This window comes from Leptidea sinapis, chromosome Z (assembly GCF_905404315.1).
Source record: "Leptidea sinapis chromosome Z, ilLepSina1.1, whole genome shotgun sequence".
NCBI classification, from domain to species: domain Eukaryota; kingdom Metazoa; phylum Arthropoda; class Insecta; order Lepidoptera; family Pieridae; genus Leptidea; species Leptidea sinapis.
The window spans coordinates 30,708,205-30,714,617 of NC_066312.1; positions in this window are offsets into that span (position 1 = coordinate 30,708,205).

Sequence of the window (6,413 nt, forward strand, 5' to 3'; positions counted from 1 at the left end):
GGCTTCTCGTTCCAGCGAGGTCCAGAGATAGTGTGCTAGTGCCGCGTAGTAGGTAAAACTCACCTTATTTAGGTAAAAGGATCGCGTCAATCTCATTTGAAATTGTGTATGCCGCAGGGGAAATATGTTGATTGAATCGCTTATATCCGATAAAACGGCCAATCGTCGAATATTAATATATTTCTGTAGAGATAACTCCTTTGTTATTATATTGTGGTTATTTATTGAAGTGAAAACTTTTTTTAGCTGCGTTGGGCACCTTTTGTTAGGGAACAATCTTATGGGTTCGCGTCACTGACATGCTCATGTCTAGCGCCCACGTAAACATTATCAAATCTCAAATTTTTTCTAAGTTTGAACTTTATCGGCATTCAACTGCAAATTCTTTTTTTATATATATTTAAACTTGCCTATTTTCTTTAACACTGCAATAATTATTTGTGGGTGACGGATTTCTCAACGATTTCTTCTATATATTGTCACTTCCTTCTTCTGTCCAAGATGACTATCTAAAACCTCTCACATCTTCCTCGAGTCAGAGTTTCTATCGCATCCTCTGCCTGTTTTGGAATCTTTCCTATTGCTGTTACATGTAAGTATTAATCCATTGTAGAAAGTGACAGATGGACAATGTGGAGATGTATATAAAAAGCGCTGTCTCCTTGGCGTCGACACAACACGGACTGACTGACGGACTGACATACACCACTTACACAATCACAAACACACTCCACAAACAGACATAAACACAAACATACATGCACACAAACATTTACACTACTTACATACATACATACATACAATCATAAACACAAACATACACACTTACATACATTACACAAAACATGTTCTTCTCATCTTTTCATCTGCATTTCATCTTCATTCTCTCTCCTTCCCACAAGCACACAGCCGGTCCGAGGTTCGAGTCTCCTTAGGAGACGCCCCGCGACTATTGTTGAGTAGTCTTTGCGGCCTCCACGGCCCACGTCCTACTTCGCTGTAAAAGCCAGGGCTAACAGCATAGAGGAGGTTTTAGTCGAGTCCGACAAACGTAACAGTATTTCCTCCTATCAAAAAAAAAAAAAGGTGTCGAAACATTTCTGATACAAACGTTGACGAGTTAGGGTGTTACTCTGTTATTTTGTCCGATTACTGTTACTTAAAACGTAGCAGATTTCGGCTATCTCCGTTTTTTACAATATTATAGCCGTCATCTGTCAATCTATCAATGACTAAACGTTTCATACAATCGAGTGAATAGCTTTTTTCTTAGAGAGTTTCGCTAGACTGGTTTAGTGCCCACTCTGAAAGTTGTTGTTTTTTTTAAATACCTTGCTGGAATTGTTGTGAACTTATAATGTCTATCCTAAATTACAATTTTATCTAATTACTTATGTATTGTTAAAGGAGGACAATCGAGCGCACGGATAACCGCTGGTGTTAAGTGATTACCGCGGCCCACATGCTCTTGCAACACCAGAGGAATCACAGGAGCGTTACCGGCCTTTATGGAAGATGTACGTGTATAAAAGTATGGAATATTTGTATAATAAATATAAATAAAACTTTAATAGTTTATTGAATTATTATCCACCTCTAGACAAAGACTGCAAAAATTAAATAGATATTTCACTGGGAAAATAAACTTCGTTATAAACGCCATCTAGCGGTAAAGAGCCATACTATAATCACTCTGAATTTATGTTTCAATTTTTTTATTTTATTTTTCTATTTGTAACTTGTACTAACTACGGCCATCTTTTATTTCTTGCATACTTAATAAGCGAACAGTTATAATAGTATAATTTGTTAGCAACTTTCTCGAAACTGAAATTGATTTTTTATATTTATATCGCACTCACATCTACCGCCTTAAGGCGAGTATTAAGGGGTCAACTCAGCTCGAGGAAATTTGACGTTACCTTCAAATTCGTGAATATTTTAGAAGGCCTTCTAGAAAGGTACTCACTTATTGACTGGAGTGTTTTCCGCCCAACTCATCTCAGAGGGTCGGCCGTTCACTGAAAGACGTGACAAAGGGATTTATATCTAGATTGTCGCAATTCTATCAGAATATTAAAGTGGGTGTTATTTGATCATAATATACTATATTATATACTAGCTGGTGACATGACGTCGTCTGTGTTAAAGCTATAAAGCAGTGAAATATTATACCTTCACTTAGCGTGATAATCATATAAAAAATCTTATATTTTTTTTTTTCAAAATAACTGTTTTACGAACAACTTAAATAGAATATATATTCAATTATTTTACTATAATCACAACTATATACAAGTAACACTAAATGATATATAAAACTAGGGCAGTCGGGTGACCAGCAGCCAGCAGTCCGAAACTTTGGACTGCCCCAACAAGAAGTGCCCAATAGCCAAAGAGTATAATAAAATATAGGGAAAAGTGAGCCCTCTCTACGCATTATGAGCTGTCTATTTGAAAACTAGCGCCATCTGGAGATTAGCCCCGAAAATAACTATATATAAGCTCGAAATTATTAAATTCATTTTTAATGTTGTGACGCAATTAAATAACTAACTCTACTTTTTAATGTAGGTATTGCAATTTTTTACCATGTTGAAATTGCGCGTAGAGTTAGTTATTTAATTTTGCCATAACATAGAACATAAAGGATAGATTTAGTAGTGTAAAAAAATGGAACACGAGTGCTACATTCATGTGTTAACACTAGAAGTAGCCGCCATTTTATGACCAGTTGGCAGTGACACAACTAAAGAAAAGTTAAAAGGTTTTAAAGCGAGTGACAGATGACAAAGCTTCCATTTTTGGGCCAACTAACAGATGGCACTACAGTCTTCTGAATACGTCACTATCAGGCGACTGTCCCACTCGTGCCAATAGCCGAAAGCAATTTGTAACAGTTACCCTACTACCAATCTTAATAATACGAAACTACCAACATCATAATAAAGTGATATCACTACGATTTTGCATGTGATTATATAATATCACAATTACTAAAAATATACTAAATATTTATTACTAAACAATATAATATTAACATGTTACAAATTATTCTATTAATATTATCATAACTGAAGGTTGGTACTAATTGGAATGTGACATATTCAAAACAATATAATATTACTTATTCAAAGTCATAATCTACCATTCCCATTTGAAAATGTATGCCTCAGACCTGAGAAGATATGTAGTGTTCATATTATTGTTCCGACGTCTTGTTAAAATATTATATCAAAATAAGATTAAAATCATTATAGGTAATACAGACAAACGGAAAACTTATGTAAATTATGTTTTGTTTCTTTTAGGGTCCTGTTTTACAATATATTGTGAACTATAGGTGATTAAGGATTGGTCTCCACTGCGCTCTAACTAGATAACGCACTACCTAAGAATAATAGCTTTTTTATTTCGGCAATTAGATGTTTGTGTGCATCTTGACACTCAATGCAATTATCAAATGTTATATTGAAATTAATAAAATACAACATACTGATAATATGTGATCTTTCTTATTTCTTGTAGTATTATTTTTACATAGTTTCACTACGCAACCCGGCATTTAAGTTTGAATTATTAGCAAAATTAAGCGGCATGTCAACGTCACACATTGTTTGAGACTTTCTTGGGTACTCCCACTTGGGCGTAGTTTTAGTTGCCGCACTTTACGACTACGCCTGCGGTATCTAGTTTGAGCACAGCGGAGTCCAATCCATAATCTAAGTGTACAATAATTCGCATTTATTTAATATTATCATCTGTTTTAATCCTACATTACGTTTAACTTGTACTAATAATGTCTTTCCGTGGCCGGTAATTTTGGCTACTCTAGAGAGTAGTGTTTTTGTTTAGAGTAGTCAGTCCTAAACAAAATATGTAATTATTAAAGTAATTATATCCCTGTATGGTTGAAACTTAGTATCCCGTAGCACAAGCACGCGCCGAGTGTAGCGTGCCGCGGCAGCGTCCGGCGAGTGCCGGAACCGAATTCTAGGCGTTTCCTTTTCTTTCCTCTCCATTTACAAATTAGGGATTAATTTGAGGTAAGGCTACAATGTTTTTTTCTCTGTAACGGTGCATTACCTAGTAATAAGTGGTACCATTATAATCGTGGATTCCTGCTACGGGATACTAAGTCCAACCCCCCTGTACAAACACAGTATAGTAAAAAAAAGTGTGTGTGTCAGCTCCGATGCACGACTGGAGTTTACTCCTCTAGAACGATTGTCTTTGAACAGGTACTAAACAAAATCAAGTCCAATGGAGTCGGTAACATACAGCACAAGCTAATAAAAGCGTATTAATTAAAAAATAAAATAATAGGTTAGGTTAAAAATTGTCTACGAGTATTTGGCGTCAAATGCGCTATATAGTATACTCTCCATATTAAATTAAACATTTTAATATGTGCATATCTATTATATTTTTTTATGAACTATATTGATAATTCAATCTAATATATAAAATTCTCATGTCGCGGTGTTTGTAGTTAAACTCCTTCGAAACGGCTTGCCCGATTCTTATGAAATTTTGAGTGCATATTGGGTAGGTCTGAGAATCGGACAACATCTATTTTTCATCCCCCTAAATGTTCAGGGTGGTTCACGCCAATTTTTTTTAAATGTGTTTGAGTCAGCATTAAAAAATACATACAATTTCAAATTTTCAACCATATACGATCAACAGTTACTTTTGTATCGCGATTTCAATATCGGCAATACAACGTTTGCTGGGTCAGCTAGTATTTAATAAAAACAAAGCACACATGTTCATATATACAATACATATCATATTTATGTATGAATTGTAACTTACTTAATACCCACGTGCTTATCAGATTTTCCGGCACTATTATTTACACCACTTTCTTCCATAATTTATAGAATTTTCACTTAACTTTATGATAGTATAACAATAAATCAATTTCAATAATATAATAAAGCTACAAAATACAAGAAAGTGAAAGGTGCGCGAGAAATGATGCGCACCAAAAACATTACTATGGCCTTTGATAAGCAGATTTTACTCTCCGTATTTTACTCATACCGGGTGCCTTATATGAAAATACCTTAAGGAGTAAGCTCGAATAAGCTCCAAAAACTAACCATAACTGTTACAGTAACTTATCTTTTGTAATGAATTCACGAAAAACTTAGTCCCAAAATACAAAATCACAACAATCACAGACAAAGACACTGACATGACACTGACTGAATGGACTTCGGATATTGTCACAGGAAAAAGTAACCAGTCAGTGTTCGTTGTTTCTAGTCACAAATATTTAATCGACATCCTGCCTGCTTACTTAAATGTCTCCTTAGCTAAGGAAAGCAAAAATAACGTCTCGGGGATAGAACTCTTCTTAGTAGATTTATGAATACTTACCTAAGTACTTCTTTGCACTAAGAGAGCGGCGCCGGCGGTTGAATAGTATGTATTATGTTATGACTCAATTATGACTTATGAACAATTATGTAAGGCTCGTGACAATTGACATTCTCAATGGAGAACAACCAAATAGGTACTGGCTCGTACCAATTTAATATAGATTACTAGCTGACAGGACTAAAAAAACTGTTTTATACATCAAGAATTATTTCGTTGTTATAATGAAATTGTTTCACAGTGGAACTGTCAAACCGTGCGTCAGTTAATTCTCTCATAGAAAATATGTCCATACAAAACAAATATTGAAAATAAAAATAATTATGGGTCCCAAATCGAAATAAAAACTATCCTATCTCTAAAAGTTGGACCAAACTGCACTCCGTGAAGCAATCCCCATTTAAATACGTTCATTAGTTTAGGAGTCCATCGCGGACAAACAACGTGTCACGTAATTTATATATATTAAGATTGTACAATTTATTTCGAGTAAAATGAGATAAAGTCAATGAATACGAGATGGGGAGCTAAACTGTTTGTTATTTTTTTAAAGTGATATCCCAAACTGTTGGGATTAAATATACAAATTTAATTTATAAAAAAGTTTATGGACGAAGAGGGATTCGAACTCGCACCTCTAAGTATCTAAGTTTTTCACTTTTTGGTTAAATCAAACATTGATATTTATTCAGCACTTGGTTATTTACATACACTTGTACTTTTTTTTATGGAATAGGATGAGAAACGAGCGTACGGGTCACCTGTTGTTAAGTGATCACCGCCGCCCACAATCACTTGAAACACCAGAGGAATCACAGGATCGTTGCTGGCCTTTAAGGAAGGTGTACGCGCCTTTTTAAGTTACCCATGTCGTATCGTCCCGGAAACACTGCACAAGGAAGTTCATTCCACAGCTTTGTAGTACGTAGAAGAAAGCTCCTTGAAAACCGCACTGTGGAGGACCGCCACACATCCAGATAGTGGGGATGATATCCTAACTTGTGACGTGTCGTGAGAAGGTGGAA